Here is a 17,206-nt window from a genome sequence, read left to right on the forward strand (position 1 = left end):
TTTCAGATGGGTAAGGCATTGATTAACCAGCCCTATTTTCCTAAACCTAAAGCAAGACATTTTTACTTCAGTCGAGTTCACCTGCAGATATTTTCCATAGTTTGCAACTGTTCTTTGAAATATCTTTCATCTCTTTATTCCTTTCCTCTCCATATTCCTTTTTTCCCACTCCCTGCCTCTCTCCCAGCTGCAAGGATTTGTCCTCTAAAAGAGTGGGGGTGGGAGGGAACAGGGATGAAAGCAGACAGGGAGCATGAGCCGGAGAATGCCAGGATCTGGCTTTTGTTATTGGTTGGCTGCTGCCTGATGGATAGAAGAGGGAGGCGTGAACTCTTCAGTCTGTTCTGACGGAGCCGAAGTACAGAAACCATATTTACAGGTAAGAGCAAAAGAGAAGGGAAAACGTTCTTTTTCTTCAAAAGAGAATGCTTCTCAATTCTTACTGAGACAATTTTATGATCTAGAGATTATTCCATAAGACATTTCCTTGAAAGTGTGTCCCTCGTATTACTTGAGGAAGCTTGCGATGAGCTGCTCTTTCTCCCTATAAAATCCTTAGCTGATAAAAACACCAGAGGCATGTTTTATCCTGGATAACTTTCTAGCAAGTGTTACTGGAGCAAAATTAATAGATAAAATGAGTCATCGAGTGTCTTTTATTGTTCGTTTTTATTCAAGTGTATGTTATTGTGAATCTAAGGAAGACTGAGGAAAGCTCGGTAAATTCCACAGGTCCTGAGAAAATGGAGCTTTCTCTAAATATACAGTATAAAATTTCATGTGGTGTTTAATATTTACAACACAAGAAATGGCTTAGGAAAATAATTTTTGCAGGTTGTAGACTCTTTGAACAATAATTTAGCATGAATGATTTCTATGCATTTTATTTAGCTCACTCCTCTTGATAAAGAACATGTTATTGAGTAGTTATATCATTTTATTTAGTGAATTGTAAGCTCACATGATAATTAAGTAACTATCTTTATCAACATGCATGGAGCTGTTTTCATTTTCAAAGTCCAGAAACCTGTTTTTGAAGAATTAAACATTGCTATAAAAAATAGCATCTTATTAGAAAAGTTTCATTGGTAGTTTTATTAATCAAATGTATCTATATAAGAATTCCATCACAGCATTTATATGGTTGGTAATACCCCTAGGGCAATATTTTTAACGGTTCAAAAATTGAGATTTTACTTTACCAGTTCCTTCTCTCTCTTAATGTTGTCTTTTATGTATCCTTAGGATAAATGTATAGACTTAAATGACATACTTATAACAGAGACATATGAAAAATAATCTACTCCAAGTACATTTAATTTTATAATGATTTTAATTTGTAAATATAGGTCAATTTAGGTTGGGAAACCTCATTAAAATGGAGTTCCTTTTAAGGTTATTACTGATTTGAACACAGTGACCACCAATTAATACTTGTTGATTATATTAATAAAAGTCAATGATGACTTGTTCATATATTTTTAAAATGCTTCTTTTGAATGATTCACAAACTAATAGGAATGGATGTATACAATGTTTTTGGATTTTTTTTTTTTGGTGTTGTGTTTGCTTTCTGTTTTTGTTGAGAAATGGATTTTACCTTTGAAGAACATACAAAAACATGGCAATTTTTGCAAAATTGAAAAAAGAGGGGAAGAAAAACTACTGAATGAAATGATTATCTAAATGAATGGAGAACTATCTTTAATTATCTAAATGTGCCAAGCATAGTTAATAGTATGTTTACACACTTAAATGTCATATTGACCCAAGCAAATACTCTTGCATAATTTATTTTGAGCTATTTTTGGATTTCAAAAATTTAATGATGTTAAAATATTGCCATGTTTCTAATTATGGATTCTTCTGATCTTGTTTTTCAAAACAAAATGATGGTAGAAATTAATACACCCCTTAGATTGGAATTTAAGGTGATATGTAGCATCAGATATTCATCTCCTGAAATGTGTTAAAGAAAATAAGTTACGGCAGCTACATTTTTTTGAAAATTATAAATTCCAAGTAAATCTACCTCTAAGAATGAAGGGGAATTGATGAAAATTAGAGAGCAGAGTTCCACATGGTTTTAAATTATTCTGTTTCCTTGGAAACCAGCTGCTGCAGATGCATTTTGCTTTCTTTGGCTAAAAATATCATCCTTTTAATAATCGCTAAGGGAAAGGTTCTGAATAAAACCAGAGTATATTGTTGCTGCTTTTTATAATTTGCTTAATGGCTCTCATATTTTGGATGAAAAGTAGTTAAACCCTTTCTCAGTCAGACTTTTCTATCCTCCATGGGCAGCCGTCTGCATGAGATAACTATGGTAGCTTTTCCTGCAGAGACTACGTGAAAAAGAATGTGTGTGTGTGTATGTGTGCGTGTGTGCATGCACACACTGGAGTGGAGGCAAGAGAGAAAAAAAAGTGTGAAAGAAAACAGTTAGGGGTTCCTGTCTAAGTGAAGAATGGAACAAGACACATGAAACCCATGTAAGGCTGCTGAGTGAGTGATGCCAAAGGAAGATCATTTGCTTTTCCTTTAGTGCAAACATAAAGATTCAAATGTAGGTTTTTAATAGAGACCACTATATCCAACTTTGTCTCCTGGGCAGAATACTTTCTTTCTTTTTTCTCTTTATATTTGTAGCAGTTAGTAGGATACTGAGCAAGACAATAAATTAAGAAGCATTTTTTAATGTATCAGTCATTTCAATCATAAAACGAGAAAAGCTTGAGATATATGTTCAGTCTATGGATCGTGAAAAGGATTAAATACATATTTTGACATATGAGATTAAAAATGTCTTTTAACTTAATGTCCAGACCATCTTTGATTAATGTAGTCATTTCCTTACCTTTGTAATATATCTAACATATATAAAAAATCACATATTTCAACAACCTAATAACTGTTTTTCAGTAGTATTAAGGTAATATATTTGAAGTTTAATAGGAATTATTATAAATATACATACTTTTTGTTTTATTTGAAACCTTTTGCTATTTTTTGGACATGAAAATTTTATGTGGCTTTTCTTTATAAAAAATAAAAATCACATGTACACCCATGGTGGATTCATATTGATGTATGGCAAAACCAATACAATATTGTAAATTAGCCTCTAATTAAAATAAATAAATTTAAAAAAATAAAAATTAAAAAAAAAAGAAAAGAAATAAAAATCACAACAATCATCGTATTTTACCCTAGGCAATTTTTTAAATTAAAACATTATCATTATGATTTTTTTATCTCAGCTATTTGGTGAAAGGGAAAATTCGGCATAAAGCTGCTATATATTTCCTGGCTCATTAGAAGCATGTGGGCTCAGTCATGTCTGACTCTTTGGGACCCTATGGACTGTAGCCCGCCAGGCTTCTCTGTCCATGGGATTTCCCAGGCAATAATACTGGAGCAGGTAGCCATTTCCTTCTCCAGGGGATCTTCCTGACCCAGGGATCAAAGCTGTGCCTCCTGTGTCTTCTACATTGCAGGAGGATGCATTTTATTATAAATCAGATGAGAGTCCTAATTCTATCTTCCCTTTCACCACTTGTTTAAATGCTTTTGACATATAATATCTTATTTTAATAATATTAACCTTAGTCTATTAGATTAATTGTTAGCAATGGAGCAAATAAAGTACTACAAGCTTAAACCATGTTTTAATATATTTAATATGTAGGCAATACATTATTTAAAGTTAAATTAATTTGGTATGTCACTATGTTATTTTTCAAAAAGAGTTAGGATAATGGGAAGTACTTAGTTTTTATCAATTAACACACACAAAGCACTTCAATGGCAGCACTTTCATCATAAACACAGATGACATTAAAGAGCATGCTAACAAATCAGATAGACTAGTAAATGAATTATGCAACCTGTGCAAATAACTCATTTCAGGCACATTCAAAATTATCAAGTATGTTTCAAGTTCCCGAAAAGAATGCATTGCATGGACTTTAGCTACAGATAATTTCTAAGTACAGTTTGTTAATAGTGATTCTTTACTGCTTTATGCTTTCTATTTGCTTAAAGTAGCTTGCCAGATTCATAGGTGAGTTTACATAGGTCTCTTAAGTCTCACGAAATGTATTCAGGAATATGAAATATTAATAGTTACCCCTATAATATAGGTAGGCAACTTTATATCTATAATGAGAATATGCTGCCTTGGCAAATAACCCTACACTGCTGAAAACGGAAAGGTGGGATTTAGGAGAAATGGAATTCCACTAAGATAAGGGAGCTCAGGTCAGGTTTCACTGTTCAAACTGTGCTAGGTGCTTCAGGTAATTCAAGCAAATGAAAAACCACGTTAGTGTTTGTACTCTGGTAGGCCATGATTCGGGCTTCCCTGGTAGCACAACTCTGCAATGCAGGAGACCCCAGTTCAATTTCTGGGTCAGGAAGATCCCCTGTAGAAGGGATAGGCTACCCACTCCAGTATTCTCAGATTTCCCTGGTGGCTCAAACAGTAAAGAATCCACCCACTGGGTTTGATCCCTGGGTTGGGAAGATCCCCTGGAGGAGGGAATGGCAACCCACTCACTTTTCTTGGGAAAATCTCCATGGACAGAGGAGCCTGGCAGACTACTGGTCATTGGGCTCGCAAGGAGTCGAACATGATTGAGTGACTAAGCACAGCACAGCACAGGCCTAACTCAAAAATATTCTTGATCAGAATTACTTTTTGACTTGGTATATATCTACTACCTGATAGTATAGTATAAGGTTTATATCAGTATAGAAAGGGCGTTGATTCAAAGCAGCATTATTATTCTTTAGTTACCATTTTGTGAATCAAAGCGCAAAGGAATGGATTTGCTTATCAAGGTACTGATCACATTTGGATGTTTTACATATCTCAGTGTATCAGTTGGGCAACTTATTCTATTTCTTAGTCAACTGTTTAGATCTCAGTGGATGACAAATAGACTAAATAGTTTGACCTGAAAATCGCTGAATGTACATACTCTGAGAATAGAGATTCAATATAACTTTTCAAGCATTTAATGGAAGATTATGATGACCTTGATAAATGGCAATGCTAATTCTAAGGATGACACTTCACCAAGAAAATTACTTAGTGGGAGTTCAATTTTACCATTCATTCATTTTAGTCTCATGGCCAAAAAGATAGATAGTAGACATGTGATTTATTGCCAGAGAGTCTGTGTACTTTAGTTAGATCAAGGGCTTAACACATCATCTTCCAATACAACAAAAGTTAGTGCACACAACACATTCCCATAGATACATTTCTCCTGACTCACATGCACATTTGTAACAATATTAGTTCTTATGTAAAATTTTGTATCTTTAAACAATAATGACTATATAAGTCCTTTGGCAAGCACTCATTTAATTTTCATTATTCCCTTTAAATATTTTAGTGTTCCATCATTCTAGAAGTGTGGAGATGGCCTTAGAGATAATTCCTTCCTGGACTGCTTACTTTGCCTGTGAAGAAAGTAAGGCACAGAGAAGGATTCTCACAATGATATTGTAGTGGGAAACTGAGAACTACGCAAAACAAGAACAGCCAAACACTATGTTTGTATTAAGTATAGGTTATAATGCATTAAATACTGGATGAATGAAAAGAAGAGTTGGGAAGACTTTGGAAGAGGGCGAAGAAACATGGTGTACCAGATGCTCCCTAATGTGCAAAAACACAGGAATTTAAGAGTTGCACGGAACTCCCCATTTAGACTTGCTTTGGGTTTCCTGTCATCCTGGTCACTTTGACTTATTGTCATAATCTCCTCGACTTTCTGTGAGTTTGCTCTCAGGGTCAAAACTGCATTCTAGTTTTGTTTTCTAGTAAGTGTTGATTCAGTTAGCTGCTGTCATCTTGTGGATCTATCACAATATATTTAGTAAATGAAACAAGCAACTTCTTAAACAGGACTCCTGACTGTATTTACAAAGATTTTCATTTCCTTTTCTATGTCAGCTTAGGCTAGCCATGGAAAATCAATATTTTTCATCAGTCATTACCCAGGTAAAACTGGTTTTGATGTTGTCAGCATATTAAGGCAGAAAGATTGAGAAAGATTCTCAAAAGTCGTTTAAAAAAATTCTTGCTTTGCTGTCTTAAAATTCCTTTCTAATAGCTCATAAAACTTACACCTTAGATTGTTTGGCCACTGTGATGTCTGGATCAGTACAGGGCCCTGAGTGGACTGTCCCAACCTGCCCACTGAGGTTCTCAAGAACTGAGGGTCAAATGGAAATCTGAGTTTAGGGACTCCATTATAAGCTTCTGTATTCAGAGGTCATCACACACTACGGGCAGGGCCACCAAGAGCAGTCTCAAGACCACCTCAGGCCTGTCTTGAACTCCCTGCCATGGCTTTTTAGCGTGGTCCTTCCAGTCACTTCTCTGACTTCTCTATAACCTTTAACAACTATCTCAGTTATAATTCTGTGGCAGGAGGTTTCCTTTGTCTTATGTCATCAACATCTATCATAATACCTGATATGCTTGATGTATCAAAACTGTACCAAAATTGTTTTGCTTTCAGAGTAAATATGTGAATGATCTTGTCAGAGAGTCATCTTACCCTTTTCCTTGTACCTTTTCAATGACAGACACTCATTACATGCCAAGATCATCCCTTTCTTTGTCAACACCCTTCAGTGTGACAGTGTTTGTGTTACATAAATGTCATTAAGCCACAAAAAAGTTTGTATCACAGACTTTTTATTGTGCAAACTCCATTTGAGCTCTCTCTGATGTTAGCAGGGAATCACATCTGTGCACAGTCCTCACTCACCCTGCCTCTCTGCACTGTGCTGTTCCTCTATACCACTCTTCTGTTTCTGAAGAGTAGAATACACACACACACACCCCCCATCATATATTAAATCAATGGACTAATTATATATTAATGTAATTAATTATAATTTTATATTAACACGAATCTTAGTGTTTGTGTAAGAAAATACATTAATATGTATTTTATCAATCTATAATATATATACTCTTGTTTAATACTCACTTTCTTGATTTGAAGTTATTCAGCAACACTGATTAAAGGTTAAATCATTCAGCAATATTTTTCTTCTGCTTCAGATCCACTTTCTGCCATTTTTCTTGTATTCTGGTGAACACTTTTAAGTCATCATGTTTGGCAGGTGACAATGCTGAATCGGCTACAGAGAAACCAAGGGTGTGTGCTGAGAGTTCACATACCCATTTTACTGGGGTTTAGTGTGTCTCACGGAGAAGGCAATGGCACCCCACTTCAGTACTCTTGCCTGGAAAATCCCATGGACAGAGGAGCCTGGTGGGCTACAGTCCATGGAGTCACGAAGAGTCGGACACGACTGAGAGACTTCACTTTCACTTTTCACTTTCATGCATTGGAGAAGGAAATGGCAACCCACTCCAGTGTTCTTGCCTGGAGAATCCCAGGGATGGGGGAGCCTGGTGGGCTGCTGTCTATGGGGTCGCACAGAGTAGGACACGACTGAGGTGACTTAGCAGCAGCAGCAGCAGTATGTCCCAAGGCAAAGGTAAGCAATAATACAGGACAATTCAAAGTCCCAGTCTACCATAGCAAGGTAGAATAGAACTTCCAGTTAAAAAAAAAAAAAAATTACACGATGTATTGTCTGGGGAGACTGTAGAGAAAGAAGACTGATAATAGCTAATATATCTTCAAATATACTCATGTGTGTGGGGACTGTACTGTGGTGTACATTGCATTTTTGCATTTGTTGCTAAGTGGCATACGTACATATCCCCTGAATGGAGGATTCAGTCAGCCAGTCAGCACATCTGCTTCTAGAAGTGCATCATCTAGTGCAAATTGGGTATTGTAGTGATAACCGTGGCTAACCTTTAGTTCTTTAGATAGTATAGCATAATGATTGATGGAATGCATAGTAAACTTTGCCATTATATAGATAATAATTCAGTTCCCAGACATGCTATCTTACTGCCTGTGTAAATGTGGGCAAGTTACTTAAGCTATCTAAGCCTCAGTTTCCCTTTCTGTGAAATTCAGTAATCTACCTGGATGATATTGTAAAGATTGATAGATCCACATAGTACATTTTTCACCACAGAATTTAAGGCATAATCACGAATGGTATGCAATTTCAGTTGTTATTGCTAGTCATCCTTTTCTGTTAACAAACAGAATGGAAAGGGCAAAGTAATCCCCAGGGTTTTTAATGGCTTCCTAAATACTATTCCTCATTAGAGGATTAAAAAATTCCTTTTTTCTTCCTATTTTTCCATATTAGCTGCAATTAACTCATTGGATATCAGCTGGCTAAATTAGTACTGTATGAGCTAGTGAAATTGCAAAAACGATTTAAGCAGTAAGATACCATTAAGAATCAAAGAAGAGTATAATGATTAAAATATGATTTCAAGAACCAAAACACCTGGGTTGGAATGCTGCCTGTATGACTAGTTATGACCTTGGTTCATTATCTAACCTCTTTGTACTTTAGTTTTTAATCTGAAAATGATATTAATAACAATGCTTACCAATAATAACGCTTACCTCATATGTATACAACAAAGTTAAAAAAGTTAATATATGTTGTCTTACTTTTCTATTGCCTTAGAATGAATTACCACAAACTTAACAATTTAAAACAATGCCTGCTTTTAGCACATAGTGCTGTAGATCAGAAGCCTGACAGAGTGTGGCTAAATTCTTAGCCTAATGTCTCATAAGGCTGAACGCAGGGTCAGCTCAGTTGAATTCTTATCTGATCACTCTGGGGGAAAATCTACTTCAAAGCTCATTGGCAGAGTTCAGTTCCTTGTGCTTATAGGGTCCCTGCTTCCTCCTTTGCTGTGGCTAGAGCCACTCTTAGCATCTAGAGGCTGCACATAGTTCTTGTTACATGACCCCTTCCATCTTCAAAGTCAACCAGAGAGAATCTCAATTTTATGTGATTAAGTCAGGCCCACCTAGATAATCTACTAGGTCACTGATTTGGGACTTCCGTTACATATGCAAATTTCCTTTGCCATATGATGTGGAAAGAGTAATATTTCACCCTATTCACAACCCTGGGGTTATATAAAGAATGCCCACTAGAGGGTGGGGAATCTTGTCCACCACCTTAGAATCCAGCATTGTTGCTGTTCAGGCGCTGAGTCTTGTCCAACTCTGTGATCCAATGAACTGTAGTACATCAGGCTTCCCTGTCCTTCACCATCTGCTGGAGTTTGCTCAAACTCATGTCCATTGCATCAGGGATGCTATCTAACATCTCGTCCTCTGCCACCCTCTTCTCCTTCTGCCTTCAATCTTTCCCAGCATCATGGTCTTTTTCCAATGAATCGGCTCTTCACATCAGGTGGTCAAAGTATTAGAGCTTCAGCTACAGCATCAGTCCTTTCAATGAATATTCAGGACTGATTTCCTTTAAAATTGACTGGTTTGACCTCCTTACTGTCCAAGGGACTCTGAAGAGTCTTCTCCAGCACCACAATTCAAAAGCATCAATTCTCTAGCACTCAGTCTTCTTTATGGTCCAACTTTCACATCCATACATGATTCCTGGAAAAGCCATAGCTTTGACTATATGGACCTTTGTCAGAAAAGTGATGTCTCTGCTTTTTAATACACTATCTAGGAAAAAGTGGAAACAGTGACAAATTTTATTTTCTTGGAATCCAAAATCACTGTGGACTGTGCAGCAATGAAATTAAAAGACACTTGCTCCTTGGAAGAAAAGCTATGACACACCTAGACAGTGTATTTGAGTGTCTGCTGCTGCTGCTGCTACTAAGTCACTTCAGTTGTGTCCAACTCTTAGCGACCCCATGGACTGCAGCCCACCAGGCTCCTCCGTCCATGGGATTTTCCAGGCAAGAGTACTGGAGTGGGGTGCCATTGCCTTCTCCGAGTGTCTAGTTTTGTATAAAAGCATTCAGCTATTGTTTTGAATATTTTAATTAAAATATGACTCATGTTTGACTGACAAACAAAATTTTAACTGTTTTCATATTAGGAAAAGTATTAAGGAAATATATACCTCTGTAAAAGGAATTGTTGGATGTAGGATCAGTAACAATACTGCATTCCTCTAAGTTAGGTAAAGAAAACCTAATTTAACTCCATTTTTTTTTTTTGGACCTAGGACACATATGACCTTGTTAGGGGACCCTGAATTAGAATTCTAAAACCTTTGACTTCTAACAAATATTGTAATTGTTTAGGTGCTAGAAAATATAAATTAAGTCATTCATACTCCTCTCTGCTAACAGTTTCTTCCAGCCATGTACCTTCAAAAGAGCATTCTGAGTTATAGGGTGACTTAATATTGTTTAGAATTGCTCTCCCCGGGCTATGTGGCTGGGACAAATTCAATCAAGGATATTTATAATAATTCTGTTCTTCCTTCCCACCTATTACTGCAGACATCTGAATGGGGGTAGCATCTTAATTTCTCTCACAATTTAACTTCTCCTGCATGAGCTCAGTGTCTGTTGCCATGGAAATAATTGTAACATTGCAATTTTGGTACTACAACTGGAGCACACTATAGCAGAATCAAATTGGCAAGCACAAAGTAGGATGAATCTCTTTTCTTCTCTCTCTCCAAGTATTTCTTTTGCTTTGAGACATTTTTTCCCACCCTTTCTTTGTATTTACTGAGCTATGTAATTACATGGTTCATTTTCTCCTTAATGACTATTCAACTTTCTTCAAGGTCACTAGAACTAAAAGTAAAAATGTGAGCAAATTCACACAAATTATTTACATTGATTTCATACCAATTAAAGAAAAACTTCCAAATAGTTTCCTATAACTAATAAACAGAGTACATCAACATTTTAAAAAATCTGTCAACAGCTCTCCGTTTTTAGGAGGTTTTCTGCAGTTCTTTTAAAATCTCCATAATTTGCTTACAGATAAGAGAGATTCTCCAACCAATGGCCTTCAAAAAGGGTCAGCTCCAAGCCAGAGTCCTATAACCCTTGCAGTAACAAGTAGTAATTATGGATTTTACATTGAAAAAAATCTTGAATGAGTAACTTTGGGGAAGGTGGTGGATAAAATAGTTATTAACTCTTTGCCTCCATTTTCCCATCAATAGGTAAATCTTTGATAATGGTCACCTTCCATATAATGCCTCTTCTCTACCAAATTAAAAGTATTCCTTTAGAATAATGAAAGAAAGCTTACATTTTCATTGTTAATTTTATTTGCCAAAGCAGTATCACAAAGTGCTCAGATATATCAGAATTGGTCCTATTTGAAACCTAACAGGTAAGGTGGCTCCCATTATCCTCAAATATTTGTTAGATTTAGATACCAGAGGTGATTGTAGGTAAAATTAAGTAACCACATTGCTTTGGGAAGCACTTTGACCTTCCTCACCCTTCTAACCTCTTTCTAAATTCTTTTCCCCCAGAAGAAATCTCAAGCCCTCTGACTTATCAGGTTCTGATTTGAACTATTCATCTGAGCTGCTAAGTCCTCCTTAATTCTAGACTTTTCCATTTCCCCATCAAATCTACCTTTCCTTTATCATAAGTGAAGTGAAAGTGAAAGTCGCTCAGTCATGCCCGACTCTTTGTGACCCCATGGATATACAGTCTATGAGTTTTCTAGGCCAGAATACTGGAGTGGGTAGCCTTTCCCTTCACCAGGGGATCTTCCCAACCCAGGGATTGAACCCAGGTCTCCCACATCTCAGGCAGATTTTTTACCAGCTGAGCCACCAAGGAAGCCCCTAAGAATACTGGAGTGGGTAGCCTATCCCTTCTCCAGCGGATCTTCCCCGCCCAGGAACTGAACTGGGGTCTCCTGCATTGCAGGCATATTCTTTACCAACTGAGCTACCAGGAAAGCCCACTCCTTTATCATAAGCCCTCTTTTAAAAAAAAATGAAACAATAGGTGAATGAGTGGTCCTTTTAAAGTATAAGTGAGATCTTATCACTCCACTACTTAAGCCCTCTAGCTCATGTAGAGTAACATCCAAAGTTTTGACAGTCTCTACACAATTTAGCCCCCACCACTTGTCTTTAAACTCATTGCCTCCTATGCCCAGACCAGGACCTTGGGCACCTGCCTCCTATAGCTTGATCTGCTCTTTACCCAAATGTCAGACTGACTGGCTCCCTTACTTTCCTTACTCTAACATGAGCTCACCAATTAATTCAAAATGCAGTGTTCTTTAACAGCCAAATTTCTGATCGCTATATCTCTTGACCGCTTAACTTTCTTCATAGTATTTAACTCCACAGAACATATATCATACGTAATTTACTTATCTGTTTATTTACCCTTTCCCCAACAACACTGAGTAGGGGAGCACTGTTAGAGGAATGATTTTTTTTCCTGTGTGGTTACTTTAGCATTCTCTAGCATCTAAAATGGAGAAGGCAATGGCGACCCACTCCAGTACTCTTGCCTGGAAAATCCCATGGACAGAGGAGCCTGGTAGACTGCAGTCCATGGGGTCTCGAAGAGTCAGACACAACTGAGCGACTTCACTTTCACTTTTCACTTTCATGCATTGGAGAAGGAAATGGCAACCCACTCCAGAGTTCTTGCCTGGGGAATCCCAGGGATGGAGGCGCCTGATAGGCTGCCGTCTATGGGGTCGCACAGAGTCGGACACGACTGAAGCAACTTAGCGGCAGCATCTAAAATAGTCACTGGTACATGGTAGAAGCTCAAGAAATGTTTATTGAATAAATAATAAATGGCCCCTTGAAGTATGGAAAACAAACAGATTTCTTTTCTATTAGAATGGCATAAATACCTGAATGAACACACTCAGATTCCCTTACTCAACAATCTGAACTGGAATATATTAAAAGAACAAGAGAATTGGTGTTTAGTGTTGAGGTTTTCAAAATAAAATAGAAGATGTTATCTCAGAAATAAAACTGTATGCAGTTAAGAATACTAGAAAGCAGAAAATATAGAAACAGAGGAAGCTAGTCAATGGAAGGACTTGGAGCAAATACTCCCCCACAGAAGTATAGCTACCAAAATTGACATGAGGTACCAACATTGAGACTCCATGAGGTCACTGAGAGGCAAATGAAAGTAGCCAGACTTTTTAAGAAAGTCTATTTTGATTTGTTCCTTGTTACAGATAGGATTGCCATGCTGAGGTTTGATGGCTTAAGATACCACCTCTCCTTGGTAGCGTGTTTTATGCAAGCATCTTTGTAAAATAAGTTTGTTCTCCCAATTTATGTGTCTCTAGCAAAGGCATTTCAGGTATTGTGTTGGGCTAGTATGGAAGAGAATGTTTTGAATACTTATTCTGTTAATCCTTCTAAGCCACAGATCTAAAGCGTTGTCTATCTTATAGAGCCAATCTAAGACGGGCTTTACATTACAAAGTAACATAAGAATCACTCCTTAATTTTAATTTTATAAACAAAATTAATAAGGAGGTGGGACATGTGAAAGCTAACAGTGTAAAGGATTGCTTCTGAATGTGAATGGGGCATTGGCCAGATTTTAGAGTGGGTTATATTGGGAGAACATGGAGGTGAAATGACCTGGACCTAAGTAGTGGCTTCCCGCCTTGGCCTGTGTGTGCATCTCCAGTTTTCCACAGTTTACGCTGTTTACTACCCATGGTCTCTTTGGTTGTGAGATCATTTATTATGGTTCCTAGGCTATCATTTTTCTTAGGGTAGAGAAGTATTTCTTGATACCTTTGTTACAAATAACAGGAGAAAAATGAGAGGACTGAGATGATTTTATTATATCTGATCCTCTTTACTCATTGAAATTAACTGCCATTGTAAGAATTTGTGTTTGCAACCACTGATTATTATCAGTTACTTTATGGCTATGAGGAAATTATTACTCTCAGAGGTCTAATGACTCATCTAAATTGATATTAACAATTTTAAAAAAATGTATCAGGCTACCTCACACTGGCTTTCAGTGACCATGTTGATACAAAGAATGAAGAGGCTCAAATTAATATTTTATCCAGCAAAAGATTTAGGGACTGTGGTTTAGCCTGTATAAAATTTATTCAGCCAGCCTCCATGGTACAGGATTCCAGAATTCCCTGTAGCTCTGCTGAACTGACTGGAAACACGATAAGGCATCTAAATTCTGTAGGTACAGCCGTTCCTAGCAACCAATTTGATTTTTGACGGACAAAGAGCCCCAGGAAAGTAGACACCTTTGTACCTGAGAAAAAAAGAAATCCCAAGCAAGATAGACATGCCCTAATCAGTATGCTCTGGGTATGACAGCATGCAAGTGAGTGATCTATTTCGTTCTGAACCTTGGCTCTGTCAATGACAGAACACGATTTACTAGAACAAATCAAATAAATGTATTTGACTCCTGTTTTGACGTTTCAAAACGCTGAAACATATTTCCTTATGCAGCCCTCTGATTTCACATTTTTAATTTTGACTTTTTCTTATAAAATACTCTTGTCAGAATGAGAATGCAAATAACAATGAATCAGGGTAGAAATACTTTCGAACATTATGGAAAGAATTATTTCTGCATGGATATGATAGTCTGGCAGATGTGGTTCAAAAAATTACAGCCCTCCCCGCCACCTCCAAAGAACGACTTGGAGACCTAGATTGTGCAATCAGTGGTCAGATGTTTCAGTACTCTGTTGTTCCCATGCTCCTTACAGTTACATGCGACAGTGCTGCAGCGATGAGTGGAATTTTCAAGGGGAAGTTGGAGGAAATTGATGGCTCCTTCCCCTGCTCCTCTGTGCAGGAATCCGACGATGATGTTTTTAGCTGTGACAGTGCTGCCAGTGTTGATAGCGTCAATCCATCCACTTCTAACCATTTTACTGGTGAGTGTCTGAGGCTGTATTTCAGATTGTACTCTAAACTGTGCTGTATAGTCGATTCTTGGAATTTTTATCTGCATCCATTGGCTTATATTTGCCCCTCAGCTGTTTATCAAAACAGACTTAATTTGTAAAACATGATACCATTTGGGTTCATTAACTCTCAGTAGTCTACTCCTGTTTATCTCTGCAGAGTGAGTATGAGAGGCAGAAATGAGTCCAAACTAAGGTAAGCAAATAGCAAGTGAAAATAATTTCCTGTGTGTCTTCAGCTTTCTGAAGCAGAGCCATCCTTTTGAAATCTAAATCACTTGAGCTCTTTTGAACGTCTAATACTGGTTAATGAGTTGTGGAATATTTGCAGTACTGAGTACAAAACATTCACTTCCAGGGTGAGAAAATGATGTTTGTTTTTAAAAGAATGCTACTCCGAAATGAAAGCCTTGGAAACCCTAAGATTCTGTAATTGTTTGAACACTGGTTAACCTCAAACCAAAGGCCAGATTCACGCACTACAGTAAATGTAGCTTTCTACACATATATGGGCTTCCCAAGTGGTTCAGCAGTAAAGAATCTGCCTGCCAATGCAGGAGACACAGGAGACATGGGTTTGATTCCTGGGTCAGGAAGATCCCCTTGAAGAGGAAATAGCAACCCACTCCAATATTCTTACCTGGAAAATCCCACGAACAGAGTCTGGCAGGCTACGGTCCATGGGGTTGCAAAGAGTCAGACATGACTGAGTCACTGAGCATACATACGTACATATATACTTCTCCTATGCTGTTAATATGAACAGCATCATTTAATTTAGTGTGATACATTCAGACTTGAGGTTGTAGCCATTTTAAGTTGCATTCTTTATGACAGATGCTCATATGAAGACTTTGAAACAGGCAAATCTTTTCTAACGTATCCATGTCCATTCAACACCATGTGATTTTAAAATTATTTTTTAGAAGAGTTAGTATCATTCAAAGAAAAACTAAAAAACGTCAGTAAAAGCCCCTTAAGTTCACCCTGACTGGTATAAATTTCTTTTTAAAGGTACATTCCTTAAATAAAAGTAAAAATTATCCAATACAAAAGAGAAGTTTTTTCTTTTCCACAATAGTATTTCCTAGAATTATTTTTGTAGGGCATTTGTGTTTGGGTTTTTTTTTTTTTTTAGCTCACCAAAGAAAGAAAGAAAGGGAAGTCACTCGGTCATGTCTGACTCTTTGTGTCCCCAAGGACTGTAGCCCACCAGGCTCCTCCGTCCATGGGATTTTCCAGGCGAGAGTACTGGAGTGGGTTGCCATTTCCTTCTCCACACACTGACATTTATACAATGTGACCCCTCTAATTCCATCTTTAAACTTCCTCTCCCCAACCTCCAAGAATTCAAAAAATCGTTTGGTTTTCATGAATTCTCCATCATCACTGTTAGAAGGATTTAGAATAAAAATAGGTAAAACTTTATAATAATGTTTAGCCTCTGTATTATTTATCTCTTGACTAAAGTAGAACTTAGTTCTAATGAACTTGTACAAAGTATAAAACAGTAGGGAGAAGATAAAGGAACACTCAGGCAAAGGGAGAAAACAATAGCTGTTTGCAGAATAAGATTCTCTGGTTACAAAGGGAAGTTAGATTTATTGGGGGGATACATTTTGTCTGAAATTTATCAGTACCTCCCTGTCATCCATGGTGCCTGGAAGAGCACTGAACACTGAATGATGCTTGAAAGTTAAAGTGAAGTCACTCAGTTTTGTCCAATTTGTGACCCCATGGACTGTAGCCTACCAGGCTCCTCTGTCCATGGGATTTTCCAGGCAAGAATACTGGAGTGGGTTACCATTTCCTTTTCCAGGGGATCTTCCCAGCTCAGAGATCGAACCCAGGTCTCCTGCATTGCAGGCAGATTCTTTACTGTCTGAGCCACCAGTGAGGCAAATGATGCTTAGACTCCTATATTGAGTGAACAGATTAATTTTTAGACAATTTTTATACTTTCTTGATAAATAAAAATTATATATATTTAATGTGCACAACTGGAGAAGGCAATGGCACCCCGCTCCAGTACTCTGCCTGGAGAATCCCATGGACAGAGGAGCCTGGCAGGCTACAGTCCATGGCGACGCAAAGAGTTGGACACGGCTGAGCGACTTCACTTTCACTTTTCACTTTCACGCATTGGAGAAGGAAATGGCAACCCACTCCAGTGTTCTCGCTTGGACAATCCCAGGGACGGAAGAGCTTGGTGGGCTGCCGTCTATGGGGTTACACAGAATCAGACACGACTGAAGCAACTTAGCAGCAACAGCAGCAATGTGCACAACATGATATTTTAATACACATATGCATTGTGAAATGATTACCACAGTCAAACTAAAAACATTTTCATCATCTCACATAATTACTTTTTT

At 37.5% G+C, this 17,206-nt stretch overlaps 1 protein-coding gene across 1 annotated transcript in view; it reads left to right on the top strand.

Moving 5' to 3' along the window:
- Nucleotides 1–260: 260 nt before the first annotated feature.
- CSRNP3 (cysteine and serine rich nuclear protein 3) overlaps nucleotides 261–17,206 on the top strand; it is a 195,228-nt gene continuing 178,282 nt past the window's right edge. The window contains exons 1-2 of the mRNA XM_086370605.1: nucleotides 261–379; nucleotides 14,631–14,801. The gene's annotated coding sequence lies outside the window, so the exon portion shown is untranslated. The remainder of the gene's footprint in view (nucleotides 380–14,630; nucleotides 14,802–17,206) is intronic.

The sequence above is a fragment of the Bos grunniens genome, chromosome 2, assembly GCF_055505025.1.
Source record: "Bos grunniens cultivar Pamir isolate PY7600 chromosome 2, Bosgru_T2T1.0, whole genome shotgun sequence".
In the NCBI taxonomy this organism is placed as follows: Eukaryota; Metazoa; Chordata; class Mammalia; order Artiodactyla; family Bovidae; genus Bos; species Bos grunniens.